This window comes from Sciurus vulgaris (genome assembly GCF_902686455.1).
Source record: "Sciurus vulgaris genome assembly, chromosome: 2".
Taxonomy (NCBI): domain Eukaryota; kingdom Metazoa; phylum Chordata; class Mammalia; order Rodentia; family Sciuridae; genus Sciurus; species Sciurus vulgaris.
This window is the reverse complement of record NC_136462.1, coordinates 147,210,981-147,225,755: the sequence shown is the minus strand read 5'-3', so window position 1 is coordinate 147,225,755 and position 14,775 is coordinate 147,210,981. Positions and strand designations below refer to the sequence as shown.

The 14,775-nt window shown below is 46.1% G+C and overlaps 1 long non-coding RNA gene across 1 annotated transcript in view; it reads left to right on the top strand.

The window, feature by feature from the left end:
* Positions 1-14,725, top strand: part of LOC306654207 — a 48,744-nt gene extending 34,019 nt beyond the window's left edge. Inside the window, exon 3 of the long non-coding RNA XR_013761906.1 lies at positions 14,390-14,725. This is a non-coding gene — a long non-coding RNA (uncharacterized lncRNA). The remainder of the gene's footprint in view (positions 1-14,389) is intronic.
* The last annotated feature ends 50 nt before the right edge of the window (positions 14,726-14,775 follow it).

Below are 14,775 nucleotides of genomic sequence, written 5' to 3'. Positions count from 1 at the left end.
TTACTTGGAATATTATGTACTCCTTGAAATATGAAATATGAAGTTCATAGCCCTATTCATTCGCATGTATGCTTTCTTCATCTTTCCCCAAATAATTATATCATCATTTGAGGGGGAGTGGAATCAATATTCAATGTTCATAATGTTATTACTATATAAATATTGACCAAAGTGCAAGATCCTACTATTCTGTATATTTTTTGTTTCTTGGCATTAATAATTGCCTCATTTTTTTAAACTTAGTTTTCTATGTGCCTACCACGAATTCATCTGAAAATAACCAGTTGACTACAGTTCTTTTGGTATGACTCCCTCTTCTATTTCACTATCTAGGGTTCCCTGCAGTCCTGCTGCACTGTAGGTTGGCCCCTACAGCCTTCATCCAGAGATGTGTCTTCCCCTCCTCCTGGGAATGTCTCTCACATCAGAACTCCTTTTTTTTGTTTGTTTGTTTATTTCCTCCTCCATTTACATGGAACACGTCCTGTAATAATTTCTTTGAAAAGCAATGTAGAAGATAAATATTTGGAGGTATAGATTTCTTAAAGCACATATTCTTATTTTGCTTCCTATGTGATTTATAGTTTGATTAGGTGTAGAATTGTAGGTCAGAAGTCCTTGCCCCTCAGAATTGTGAAACATTACATCCTTATCTTCGAGCTTCTAGTCTTAAGAAAAAGATGCCTTTCTGACACCTGGCCCTTGGTGTGTTCCCCATTACCTAAGGCTTATAGAGTCTTCTCTTTATCTCCAATGCTTTTTCATTTCCACAGTGTGTACCATGGGGTGGGTCTTCCTTTAGTCATCCTGCTGAGTATCTCACAAGCCCTTTGTCTTAGGTGATCATCATACTCTTTAGTTCGAGAGATTTTCTTCCGCTTTGTTTTCTCTCTTCTCTCTTTCTAGAACTCCTATTAGTTACATATTAAATTCCTACATAGAGCCTCTTTTCTATCTCTAATTTTCTTGGTCTATTTTGTGGAAGATTTATACAACTTTATATTCTAATATTTTCTTTGAATTTAAAATTTATGCTGTACAATCTTTAATTGTGAAAAACATTTTTTGTTGTTCTTTAAAGATTCTATTCTAAATAGTCTTCCTTATCTTTTGGGTATTGTATCTTTTGTTCATTTTCTGAGACTACTAATTACATGCTTTTGCTTTAATTTTTCTCCCCATATTCATCTTTTCCTTCTTGGGTCTCACCCTTTGTGTAACTCTCAGGTACAAACTTCCCTCAAAGACCTGGTGACCCTTTGCTGACTGTTTATGTTGGAGAGTGAAGGACTTGCAAGCCTGACTGGGAGAGCTTCCTTAGTGTGGTAGCAGTATGTTGACTGTGGGCCTCCCTGGAGAGTGAAGGTTCATTTGGAAGTGAGTTAATCAGCTGTATGTCACTGTGACAAAATTCCTGAGATAATCAACCTTAAAGAGGAAGGATTTACTTTATCTCATGGTTTCAAGTCCATGGTGGCTTGGCCCTGTCACTTTGGGCCCGTGGCAGCACAATACATCATGGCAGGAGTTCATGGTGGAGGAGGTCTATTCACCTCATGGCAGCCAGGAAGCAAAAAGGAAGAGTGAGAAAGGGGCCAAGGTCACAATATCCCTTTCAAGTGCATGATCCCCGTGACCTAACTTCCTCCCACTAAGTCCTATCTCCTAAATATTCCACCACCTCCCAGGAGCACCACAGGCTGGTGACCAAGTCTTTATCACACAGAGCTCTGGGGGACATTTAAGATCCAAGGCATATAACAGGACTCCCAGATGACATTATCTGTAGGTCTTTGCCGATCAGCTTAGTCATTTTCCTCAGAGAGAAATCCTTTAACCTCATGGCAGAAGGCTAAGAGATTGAAAGAAACATTTTGGAAACAGTGTGCAAGTTGTATGGTATTTTATTCAGAATGACATGCCTTCCTCCATGATCTCCTCTCCCCAGACCTAACCTTTGGCAATTATGAGACTATTCTCCATTTTTGTAATTTCATCATTTCCAGATAGTTCTATAAACAGTTCTATATATCATGCTGTATATACCTGCTGGGGTTAACTTTTTCACTCCACATAATTCTCTGGAGATTCATCCAAATTGTTGAATGTACCAGCAGTTTGTTCCTTTCTCTTTTGAGTAGAAGTTCATGATCTGGACACGTTGCAGTGTATCCAACTGTTCAGTTATTGAAAGACATCCAGATTGCTTTCACTTTAAGATTATTGTGAGTTAAGCTGCTACAAACATTCACATTCAGGTTTTGTGTGAACACATGCTTTTGTTTCTCAGAGTTAAATGCCCAGGAATGCAATTGCTGGGTTGTATGGTCGTTGCATGTTAAAAGCTTTTAAAGAAACTACTGTTTTCCAGTGTGATCATCCTTGCATTTTGAATGAAAGCTATTTTCCTCCTTCTCCTTGAAGATATTATTCCATTTCCTTGCAATCTATGTCACTGCTGCAAGGTTAGTTATCCATCTCGTGCTTATTTCTTTGTTGGTGATCTTTTCCTCTCTGAAAGCTTATCGATCTTTACCTTCTACTTTGAAATTTTTAACATTCCACTGAAATGTGTCCAGGTGTGAATTCTTACTTAGGTACTTAGTTGGGAATGCAGTGAATTTTTTCCATATTCACTCTCATTCTTTTGTATTCTGGAAAATTCTAGGTCATTATTTTTTCATACATTTCTCTATTCTGTTCAGTCTTTGGGGTTTTTTGGCATATGAATGGTATATTATTTATCTATTGTTGCTTACATAGTTACCTTAAAACTTAATGGCTTAAGGGAGGGGAGATGGGAATAGGAAAGACAGTAGAATGAATCCGACATAACTTTCCTATGTTCATATGTGAATATACGACCAGTGTAACTTCACATCATGTTCAACCACAAGAATGAGATCCTAATTTAATAAATAAATAAATAATAAATTAAATTTCAAAAAACTTAATGGCTTAACATAGAATGAAGTCTCTATTATCTTGTACTATTTTGGGGGGGTCAGGGATTGAGGGCTGGCTTGGTTGGGAACAGTTCATAAGGTTGGTTGAGGGTCCTTACAACATGGCAGCTTTCCCCTGGGAGGTAATTCCAGAGAATAAGAAGAAAGCCACAATAACTTTATTACCTAGACTTGGAAACTACACTGTTTTTTAATATCACATTGATATTAGGTAAGAACTGTTCAACTGGAAGGGAAATAATTTCTATAAAAGGAGGTGAATACCTGGGGACAGGGATCATTGAGGGCTACTTGTGAAGCTGGCTTCCATAGCTCAGAACTAATCTTATTCTCCCTTTATTTGTTAACTTGCCTTTCATGTTTATCTCTGTCCTTCCTGGTCTTTTGGTCATAGTGCTCAACCAAGTCAGTCAGCTCAGAAATTTCTTTTTCATCTGTATTTTCTCTGCTAGTCAATTCATCCTGAGCTCTTTATTATAAAAATTCCTTTTTATACTAAATATCTCCAATTGGTTATCTTTAATCAATTGCTCTTGATTCACATATTCTATAACCTTCTTATCTCTAAAAATACATCATGATTATTTAGATTTCCTGTTTAGTCTTTCCATTAGTTCCTTTCTTCTGGTAAAGAATATTTTCCTTATAACTTTTTGGGCTCATGTTCCTCAGGGGTCTCAGGGTTTCTCCCTGCAAACTCATCTTTTATGTTCTTGGGAAGCGTTGGCCACCTTGGCTGGGTGTGTCTTCCTGTGGACAGAGCACAAGCCTAGTCCCCAAGGCATAGCACTTCAGGTGAGCCAGGAGGGGGCACACCTCAGAATGGAGTCTCTAGTGTGATTGGGTTCAATTACTCCCTGTCCCCTCATGTCCACACCTTTTCTCTCCAGAAATACCTGAGTCTTAGATAAATTTTTGCCCAATGAGCTGCAGCCATCCTCTCTTCTTTTATAGAATTCCCCTCCCCAGGTTGGGTTCCTAGGGTACCTCTGGCTTGCTCTGTTTTCCTGCCCTCTCATAATGATAAGGTGAGTGAGCAGCAATGCACCCAGGGTGTAGGAAAAAGAGGGACACCACTAGCTGGGTGCAGTGGCACATGTACGTAATCCCAGTGGCTCAGAAGACTGAGACAGGAGGATCACAAATTCAAGGCCAGAATTAGCAACTTAGCAAGGCCCTAAGCAACTTAGTGAGACCCTGTCTCAAAAACTAATAAAGAAAGAAAGAAAGAAAGAAAGAAAGAAAGAAAGAAAGAAAGAAAGAAAGAAAGAAAGAAAAAGGAGGACACCCTTCAAATCCTCTCTTAGTCCATCTTTGTTGCCTCTCTAGACCTCAGTTCCCCACACCTTGGGACTCACCCTACTTTGGTCTTACCAGGGATATCTCAGTGAGGAGGTTAGCTGATGGGTGCCGTTTTAAGATCTGTTAACTTTCTTATCTCTCCTGAGATACCAACTGGGATTGGAGTCTGAGGAAAATTGCAGCAGCCCATGCTAGGCCACCATCTTGTCTGAAGTTCAGAGTTCCCTCCAGGTTATTATTCAATCCCCCATCCTTTCAACAACTTATGCAGGGGAGGAGGTGGTTTTTATTTGTTTTGTTTTTTAAGACAAGCAAGATTTGATCATGTGCAGCAGAGAGAGAAAGGTTGAAGATGGAGGAATGTGAAGTGGTAATAGAAGAAAGTTCTAGAGTAATACCATTTCAGGACTAGGGTCTCTGTTTTTGAGGCCAGCATCTCTTGTTACTCACAGTTATCCATGGCCCACTTTTTCATTCCTTTGACTTGTTTACTTCACCTGACATCATCTGGGTAGGAGTCCTGGAGGATGAAGAGTTGAAGAAAACACACTTGTGTCCCTATTGTCACCAACAAATAACTATGTTTAATAATAAGTATGTTTACAACCTATGGTAACGAAAGGCCTCTTTGAACAAGTTGTCTAAAGAATTACCTAAGCAAGTGAGGAGTTGGGGGAAGAACATTCCAGCAGAGGGCTTGGAAGGAGTTCTTAGTGGCTGGAGAGATGGAGGCAATAAAGTTAGAGAAGCAGAAAGTGGTCTGAGCTTGCAGAGCCACCTGGACCAGGTTTCAGAGTTTTCTGTGTGTCTCCTAAGTGAACAAAGAAAAGATTTATAAGGTCTTAGTTTGGTTCCTTGGGATAAGAATCTGAGCAGAAATGATTTATTTGAAAAGTGGTCCCCAGAAACACCTGTAAGGGAATGGGGAAGCTCTATACTCCATTTTGTGCTGCGCTCACAGAATACCACAGACTCAGTGATTTACAAAGAACAGAAATCGATTCCCTCACAGTTCTGGAGGCTGGGAAGTCCAAGGTCATGGTGTCAGCATCTGGTGAGGGTCTCCTTACTGCATCATCCCATGGCAGAAGGCAGAAGGGCAGGAGCCTGTTCGTTTCTCAGGACACCCTGCAACAACAAAGCCACTCCCAGAAGAATGGCGTCAATCGGATCATGATGGCAGAGGCCTCACAGCCTCATTACCCCTTAAAGATCCTCCCTCAGCACTCACCTCAAGCACCCTTGGCACCACTGCATTCTGTTGTCTGTTTCTAGGGCATGTGCTTTGGGGGATGTGTTGGAGCCATAGAAGTGTTGAGAACAGGGTGATATCTGTGCAGCTAACTGTCTTAATCACCAGGATGCAGGCAGTTGCGACTGCACCCTCAAGAGCCAATACAGCACAAACAGGACTCCTGGGCCCCCGTGCTTATTGAGGTTGTTAAGAGATATTTGTCTGAGGAATGTGCAGCTGCCTGGAAACCTTATGTATCAAGGTCAGTGGGGCCTAACCCCGACTCATCTCCTGCACAGTTCACCCCTTCCCTCCTCCCTTCTTCCTCTAGGACCGTTCAGTTCTGATGGGACCCAATGAGAATCAAATAGATTGGCAGGATCCAACCAGAGGAGGACTAATGTTTAGCTGTTCAAATGTTAACCAATAATGTACAGGTCTTTGTGTGTGAATGCTTGGAAATCTCTTAAATAGAGGGCTTTCTCGCCACTCGGGGCGGCTCCCTACCCCCAGCCATTGTATCGGTCTGAGGGGCTGGTTGCTGTCCAGGCTTGAGCTTGCTTTAATAAAACCTCATTGTGTGATTTGCATTACTGTGTGTTCACTTTGACTCTCCGGGGATTAGTCAGAATGGGACCCTAACAGAAGGAAGCGCAGGAAATAAAGGAAACCACTGAAAAGCCAGTCATCAAAGTCATCAAACCAGTTTTGACAGTAACTCAAGCTCAGTCCTACTGGGGAGCCACTCAGTACATACATCTTGGGACTGCCCCACCCAAGGTCCAGGGAGCTGGGGACTGATCCACCACCTGCCATTAGTCATTGACCAAGCACTGCTCCTGGGTGGACAAAGGAGTGACATTTTCTGGTAACCAGAGAAAACCCTTAGACAAAAGGATACAGGTGTTAGCAATTGCTGCACCTGGGGCCTAAGGGGTTCAAATGAGGCAGTAACAGCATTATCAAAAAGCATTTTAGAGAGATGAATGATGCAATGCCATGCATAACTTAAAAAAAAAAAATTAGTCTGACTCCAGTATAAAGGATGGGTAGAAACAGGCAAGAATGGAAATAGAAAAATCCCTTAAAAGGCTATGGCAGGAGTCCAGGTCAAAGAGATTGCTGGACCTGCACAGAGAAGAGGCTCTCTAGAGATGGAGATGAGTATCTGTGTGGGCGATACCACTGAGAGGGAGGGGAGGAAGGTTCAGAGCACTGGTGGGATGGGGGCTCAGGCATCTCCTCACCTGTCCATCATGTTCACACATCTGAAAGATCTCTCTCTCTCTCGCTCTCTCTCTCACTCTCTCTCTCCCTCTCTCCCTTTCTCTCTCTCTCTCTCTCTTTTATTTTTGCGGTATTGGGGATTGAACACAGGGGTGCGCTACCACTGAGTTATATCCCCAGAATTTTTTTTTTGAGACAGGGTCTTGCTGAGTTGTTGAGGCTGCTTTTAACTTGCAATCCTCCTGCCTCAGCTTCCCGAGTGAAGGAGATTATAGGTGTGCAGCTCCATACCCAGTGTAGATCTTTCTCTCTCTTCATCTGCTTTACTTATAGTATTTATCACCAACTGATATGATATTATATATTTATTTGCATACTTTCTACCTCCATGAGGGCAGAAATGTAGGTTTTGCTCTCTACCCTCTCCAGTGCCTAGAACAATACCTGATGCATACAGCACATGCAATAAATATTCATTGACTGAGTGCAATCATAAAGCTATTTGGAGAAAGGCTGCTCAGAGCAGAGGCAGTCCAGGTCCAAGCCCTAAGGACTGCAATGCTCAGAGGATGCAGGGGAGAGAGAAACAGGACAGCAGAGGACAATTGCTCTGGAGAAGTTTCCACCCCACGTTGAATTGTACTGAGAGGTGGGAACTTAAGTGTGCAGTATTGTAAACTTGCCCATATGGAGCTTTCTGTGGAGCAGAGTTGCCAGGAGAGGTGGACTGGAGAGCAGAGTTGTGGTTTAGAGTGGACCAGGGCAAGACAATGGAGAGGCTGGGTGTGGATCGTGTTGGGAGGAGTAGGGTGACAGCTGGGAGGTTGTATGAACCAGAGTTTTCTTTTGCTTCAAGATTGGAGATGTGCAGCATGCCCGACACATAGTAGGCACAGGTCACAATAAATATTGGTCACGTTCCATTTTTTACTATCTGGTGCTGAAAGCCAGGACCTCTGTGTTCTGTCATTGCCCTGGCTCTATCATTGGCCTGGGATACTTTTGTCTTAAAGCCAGGGTGGGGACTTGAGCTTCTCTAAAGGGAAAAGTGTTTGCCTTGTCAGTTCCCTGACATAGGTAAGGGATTCCTATGTGTCCTCTATCTTAATATCAATTCAAGTCCCAGATCTTCCATTTAATCCCTGCGTGACTTTAGACAAGTTGATTAACCTCTCTGTGCCTCAGCTTCCCTGTTCATGCAATGAGCATAACCACAGTCCCTAATATACATACATATACAGCATGTAGATCTGTGCCTGGTGCATAATGAGCCCTTGATAAAAGTTGGCCAGTGTGCTATTTGTGCCTTATGCTATGCTGGTGTGTTATTTTTCCTTAGGGAAGGAAAATAACTTGGTTAGATGGGAGAAAGTTTAAGGAGAAAAGAATGTTTGAATCAAACACAAGACCTCTTAGCCCAATCCTGGGTAGGAATGAATTCATCCCTCCTTCCATTCTTCCCTCCATCACTCCATCCATCTCTTCCTCTTCATTCACTCGTTGGTGGAACACCAGAGCCAGGCTACGGGCTGGGGAGAGTGAGAGGATGGTGAAGTGCTCCAACTCTTGGTCTCACAGGGGAGCAGAGGAGAGACTAGAAAACCCACCCTTACAACTCTGAGTGCAAGACAGTTCACCTGGGACCAAGGCAGGTGTGAGCAGCCTGGGCCAGCAGCTGGCTCTTCCTCATCCTCGATCCCCAGGGCCCAGAGCAGCTGCAGCAGTGCAAAACAACATTAATGATACACGTTGACACCACGACACTGTTGGTGGGACTGTGAATTAGTGCAACCACTGTGGTTGTCATGATGGAGGTACCATAAAAGATTAGGTATGAAGCTACCATATGACCAGCTATACCACTTCTTGGTATTTATTCTAAAGCATTAAAGTCCTCACACTCCAGTGATGCACACATGCCCATGTTTACAGCAGCACAATTCACAAGAGCCAAACTATGGAACCAGCCTAGGGGTCCATCAATGGATGAATGGATAAAGAAAATGTGGTATAAACACACAATGGAATTTTATTCAGCCATAAAGAAAAACGACATTATGGCATTTGAAGGAAAATGAATGGAACTTGGGAGCATTATGTTAAGCAAAATAAGCTAAATTCAGACAATCAAGGGTCTGATCTTTTCTCTCATATGTGGAAGTTAGAAAGGAAAAAAGAAAAGAAAGGTGAGGGAGGGAATCTCATGAAAATCCAAGGGAGGTCCGTATAGGAAAGGAACCATGGGGAAAGGAGTGGGGAGAGAGGGGGAAATATGAGGGAATGACGTTGAACAAGTTATCGTGATGCACATATTAATATTTAATAATAAATCCCACTACTACATATAACTCCAAAAAACATGGAATAAGTAATGACACCTATGGCTCTTTTCTTTTGAGCACCTGCAATGTGCCAGGCACTCAGTCAGTTTATCTCCACAGTCACCCTCTGAAGTGATCACTAATGTCCCCATTTGGTTGGTGGGACGTGGGGGGCTCAGACATTCAGCTTGCCTGAATTGGACTCAGAGAGGTAGACCAATCTGCTTGAGGTCCAACAGTTTTTTTTATCTGAGAAGGCTGACCAGAAACCCAGATTCTTTTTGGTTCAGGACTAAACCTCTGGGCTCGAAGATGAAAAGAGAAGGGGAGCCCCAAGTTCAAGAGGTTTTCTAAGAGAACTACAAATTCGATTGTTTTCTTAGTGCTGGGTCCCTAGCAACACGCCACGGTTTCTGGAGTGGGTCAGGTCTTAAAATTACAGCCTCAGGGGCAGATTCCCCAGGGTGTTGCCCTCCTGAAGAGCCCAGAAATGCCGGCCTATACCAAATGATTCCACGCTGGTGTCACCGCCTCCCTCGCCAGCAGCCAGTCTCCCACCCAGAGCAAACTCTGTTGCGTCTTTGCTCAGAGCTCCCCTTTGTTGATGCCCAGCACTTGGCATCACTGTCTCTGACCCACACGTTAACCCTTGAGGACAGGGAGTGTTAGCTCCAATCTGTAGCTCAGGAACCAGAGGCTCAGAGGGGCTCCCACTCAGGATCACCCTGCCAGGAAGCAACTCAGGCGTGGCCAGACTGCAGTCTGCTCTTGGCGGGTCTTGCCCTTTCGCTGGCTGCACCTTAGTCCAGGCTCCTGAGGTTTCCTATTTCAGAAGAACCCTGGCTGCAGAATTCCAGCCTTTTTACACCTCTTAGGGAAAAATGCTAGCTCAAAGTGAAAAAGTTCACTTTCAATCCTCCCTCTACCCCAGCTTCTGTACCAGACCGGGGGTCTTCCATGGGGGGTCAGTCAAGCAGAGCTGCTCCAGCCCTCATAACAGGAGGGACACAGCTGCCGCACTAAGCTGAGACAGGCTGGCAGAGAGCTAAGTCCACCCCCTCCCTCATTCCCTGTCCCAGGAGTAGCATAGGAGAATGAGGTGCCCAGGACATTCAGCCCTGAGAGAGGGGACCAGATCAGCCAAGTGTCCCCATCCGTGTTCCCCGGGGCCTCCCTTGTGCTTAGAGCTGAGGCCTCCAGGCTCTGCCACGAAACACACAGGGCTGGGACCTGGCCAGCGCTGGGCTTTTCCTCCAAGTCTCGGCAAAGCTACTCAAAACCCTCTCACCCCCATCAGGAAGAGCATATGTTCTTTCCATATAGAGGAGAAATTGTTCCATTTGTGAGTAAGCCTTTTGGCGGGGCGGCTGCCCAGCCCGCAGAATGCCGAGCAGGAAGCCGGGCAGCGTTAGTTTCGGCCCCTGGAACCTGGGCTGCGCTGGCCGCTGGCCGACACCTACACCCTCGGAGTCAGCGCAGCGGGCCTGGGATGGGGCTGGGGGCTGGGAGGGAGCAGGGTAACCATGCGCCCAGAGACACAGCAGGTCAGGCCAGGGGAAGCACAGGGACACTGCAGGATCTTTTCCGTGAATGAGAGCACTTTTCTCCACTCCCACTGGGGTTGGGTGGAAGGAGGAGGGAGGGAGGGAGATGAGGGGTTTGAGAGGGGCCAGCAGCCTTTCCCGTCCCCTCACTCCACCCTGGAATCTGCATCTGAGTCAGAGGTGACTCAGGTGTGCTCCACCAACGGTGGTCATTTTTACAAGGTTATTTCCAGCCACCCCCCAAATTTTCCTTGATGCTTCAGGCTGAGGTGGCAGGAGACAACACTTGTCCTCTGAACTCATTCTGCCATTGCTGCAGGATCCACCAGCCCTGGGCTGGAGGGAGGAGGCTGCTCTTTTCTTTGATTCTGCTTGGGTCTGTTTTTTTGGTTTTTGTTTTCTTTCCCCACCTTTTCCCCATTTGTTAAGGAGTCACTGAAAGTGGGGTTTGGGGGAAGTGGAGAGGAATGGGCCAGGGGAGTCACAGCATTGGGCTGGGTGGAGGTGGGGTCCACCGGTGGTGGGGGGAGGAGGGAATTGGGAAGACTCCACATAAAACATTGAGGAAACCTGGGACATTGAACTATAGACAAGGACTCAGGGTAGAAGAATAGCACAGAAAACCACCTGGAGGTGTGTGACAGGTCACCCAGTCAAAGTAGGATTAGATTTATCCTGGGTAGAAACTTTAGGGGGACAGACACTGCTGTGCATAAACCAAGATGCACTCCAAGGAGGATTTATATTTATATTTTTATTTTTGCAGTACTGGAGTTTGAACCTAGGGTTGCTCTACCGCTGAGTCATATCCCCAGCCCTTTTTATTTTTTATTTTGAAATAGGGTCTTGCTAAGATGCTGAGGCTGGCCTCAATCTTTGAATCCTCCTGCGTCATCCTCTTGACCTCCTGGGATGACAGCTGTGTGCCCTACTCACTTTTAAGGTAGTTAACATTTTGTCATTGGATATATCTGTGCCACAAGTCAATGGCCCCAGGCAAAAGGAGACAGGTGTCAGCTGGGAGGTGGAGTGCAGCTTAGGTCTCAAGCTGGTTGGCTGTAGGCAAGATAAGGCCCTTAAAGACATGCCCCTGGCCAGCCTTTCTGCATAGCCACCATCTATCGGGGCTTAGTGGCAACTGCCCACTGCAATGGGGCTGGCACCCCAGCTCTCCACAGCGCGGGCAATTTTTTTTTTTTTTTTTTTAATGCAGAACTGGTTTCTGAGGCATTTACATACATGCTCTTGGAAAAGAGGCACCAATCACACCCTTCTCTCTCCTGTAGGCCCGCCAGGGTGAGCGGGATGAGGAGGGTCAGAGTCTCCTAATACACTGACGCTTCCCATGGGTTCGTGACATCAGACAGCATGAGCCATCCATCTGTCTGGCTCCATCTGGGAAACCAGATAGAGCTCACCTGGACTTGGAACCACCACCTCTGACCCCATGCCTCCATCAGGCCGGTCTATCATGGCCTCTAGAGACAGGCTCTTGCCACCAAGGACAGCAGTCATTCACCTGGCCTTCCTGCCAGGGGAAGAGAGGTCCCTCCTGGGTCTAGAGTCTGGAGAAAGGGCCCAGGATAGGGGCGCTGTGAATGGAGAAAAAGGGGACGAGAGAGAGGTTGGGCCCAGGGCAGGATGCCAGCAGCAGAGGGGTAGACAGGGTGGGGAGAGATGGGGGGTGGAAACTAATCTGGGGCCACTGAAGGGTCAGAGGAGAAGAGCTCAGAGCAAGGTGGTCCTGAGGGAGCCCAGGTCTGCCTCCTCCCTGTGTGGCTCTGTGGACCTTGATGGGCACTTTTCAGAGGACAGAACCAAGAGGGAGAGGCATCCTCGGGGAGCATGATTTCACCTGATACTGTACAGGCCAGGGCAGATTTCAAAATGGTTTCACTTCCCTGGTCTCCTTTGTTTCCACAATAGCTCTGGGAGTCGAGGCTAACATTCATTCCCATTTTGCACGAGGAGGTAGAGGCAGAAGTTGAGTAGGGATGAGCCCAGTCACCAGGTAACAGCTGGGCTTCTGAGGACTCTGATCTGCTTTCTGAGACACTGCTCTGGGCCACCCATTAACTAGTCTGCTGGGACGACAGAACTTAGGTTTGGGAGCTGGGCTTGGTTTCCTTATCTCTAACATGAGGTTGCTAGAGGACTGTATTCATTTGCAGGGGTAAAGCACGGGACACTGGCTGCATAGGAGGTCAGGGACCCATGAGTGGAATCAGAGCTTACAGCTGCACTCTGGGGTCCTGACTCTGACCTCTTGGGAGATGGAGCAGGGTGATCTCTCCTTCAGAGCATCCAAGTATCACAGCCTGAAGCAGGAAGTCCAGATAGATTTCCCTTAGGACTGTTCTGCCTTTGGGAATCTCATTTTGCCCCAGCTTTCAAGGGGACCTGAAGTTATGGAAACAATCTTGGACTGGGAGTCAGGACGCGGTTGCCTCCCAGGACAGGCTGCATCATGGTATGCCCTGGGGCACATCCCAGCCACTCTCTGAGCCTCAGCATCTGTGGCTGAGGGAGGATAGACTGGCAGGTCCCTCAAGAAATCCTCAGGCACTGTCTCTGGCCCTCATCCCAAAGTGTCCTCAGACTGGTTCTGCAGGCAAGACAGCCTGACAGACAGATGGCCCAAGGCTACCACCTGGTGGTCATAAAAGGTCAATACACTCAGCAGCTTTAACGGTTCATAAGAAGCCATAGACCAGCAGAGCCTGGTAAGTGACTCTGGAACTCAAGGAACAGGGCAGGAGAGACAACTCCACCCTCTTAGTAATAAAGGGATTCTTCCAGGCTCCCAGAGGTCATCAGTTCAGATGCAAGGCGCTGCGATTGCAAAGCAACTGAGAGAAAAGAACTAGGGTTTGGGGTTGGGCAGGTCTGCATCTGAATTCCCATGGATCCTTAATCTTAAGTCCCTCCTGTGTGCTGTGGGGTTACCTTGGACTCATCTTGCAAGGCAGTGGACCTCCCTGCATGAGGAAGAAGGTGCTGGACAGGTGACCTAGTCCACCCCAGTGGCGCTTAGCTCTTTGGGCCAGCTCTCCACTGTTGCTGCACATTATAATCACCTGATGCTTAGGCAATGCTTTTCAAAGGACTCATCAGTACCTTGTTAGAAATTCTTGGGCCCCAAGCTGGGCACTGTGGTGCAAGCCTATAATTCCAGTGAGTTAGGAGTCTGAGGCAGGAGGATTGCAAGTTTGAGGCCAATCTCAGCAACTTAGCGAGACTCTCAGCAACTTAGCGAGACCCTGTTTCAAAATTTAAAAATTAAAACAACCATGGATATGGCTCAGTGGTAGAGTGCACCTGGGTTCAATCCCCAGTACCACACACACACAAAAATATATTCTCTGACCCCATCCCAGACCCACTGAATCAGAAATCACAGGGGATGCTGAAGAACTGGAGTGTGAACACCTCAGGGGCTCAAATGGTTTAAGATCAGGATCACGTATGGAAGTTAAAAAACTGGTGCCAGGTCCTACCCCAGTGCCTGGTTTAATGGATCTGAAGGGACATCCAGGCACAGATTTAAATAACTGTTTCACAGTTGATTCTAATGAGTCCGGATCCTCTACATACACACACTATGCCCTTCCCCAGACAGCTGGGGCCTCAGAACAGAGTGCATCTCCCCTTTGGGGGTCCCCCCAACCAATCTGTAGGTGGTTCAGGGAATAACCATAGTTATTAATATTTGGTGTGTGCTTAAGCTAGGACAGTATGGTGCCCGGGGCAACATCTCATAAGTACCCAATGACTTGTTATCATCTTGTTTTACAGACAAGAAACTGATGTCTGGAGCAATTAAGTTGTCATATTGCTACACAATGGCAAAGTCAGGATTCTGAACTCGTTCTTTCTGAATCCAGAGTTCACTACCTTCACTTCCTTGTTTTACAAAAGAGAGGCAGGGCAGCAGCCATTGCACTTGTGGGACGTTTGCTTCAAAGCTGTGACTCCAGTCTCCAGATGAGATGGGCGGATCCTGGATCCCTGAGCAGGGTGCTGCCTCAGGAAATAATGCCACACCTCTGGCTACAAATAGAATGGGAATAGGGAGTAGAGGAATTCACTAAGTCACTTAGATTCCCAGGTGGCTTCTTTGATACCCAGGATTAAAAATACGACAGATTTTGACCCTTGCCCACATCCAGGATACACCTCTT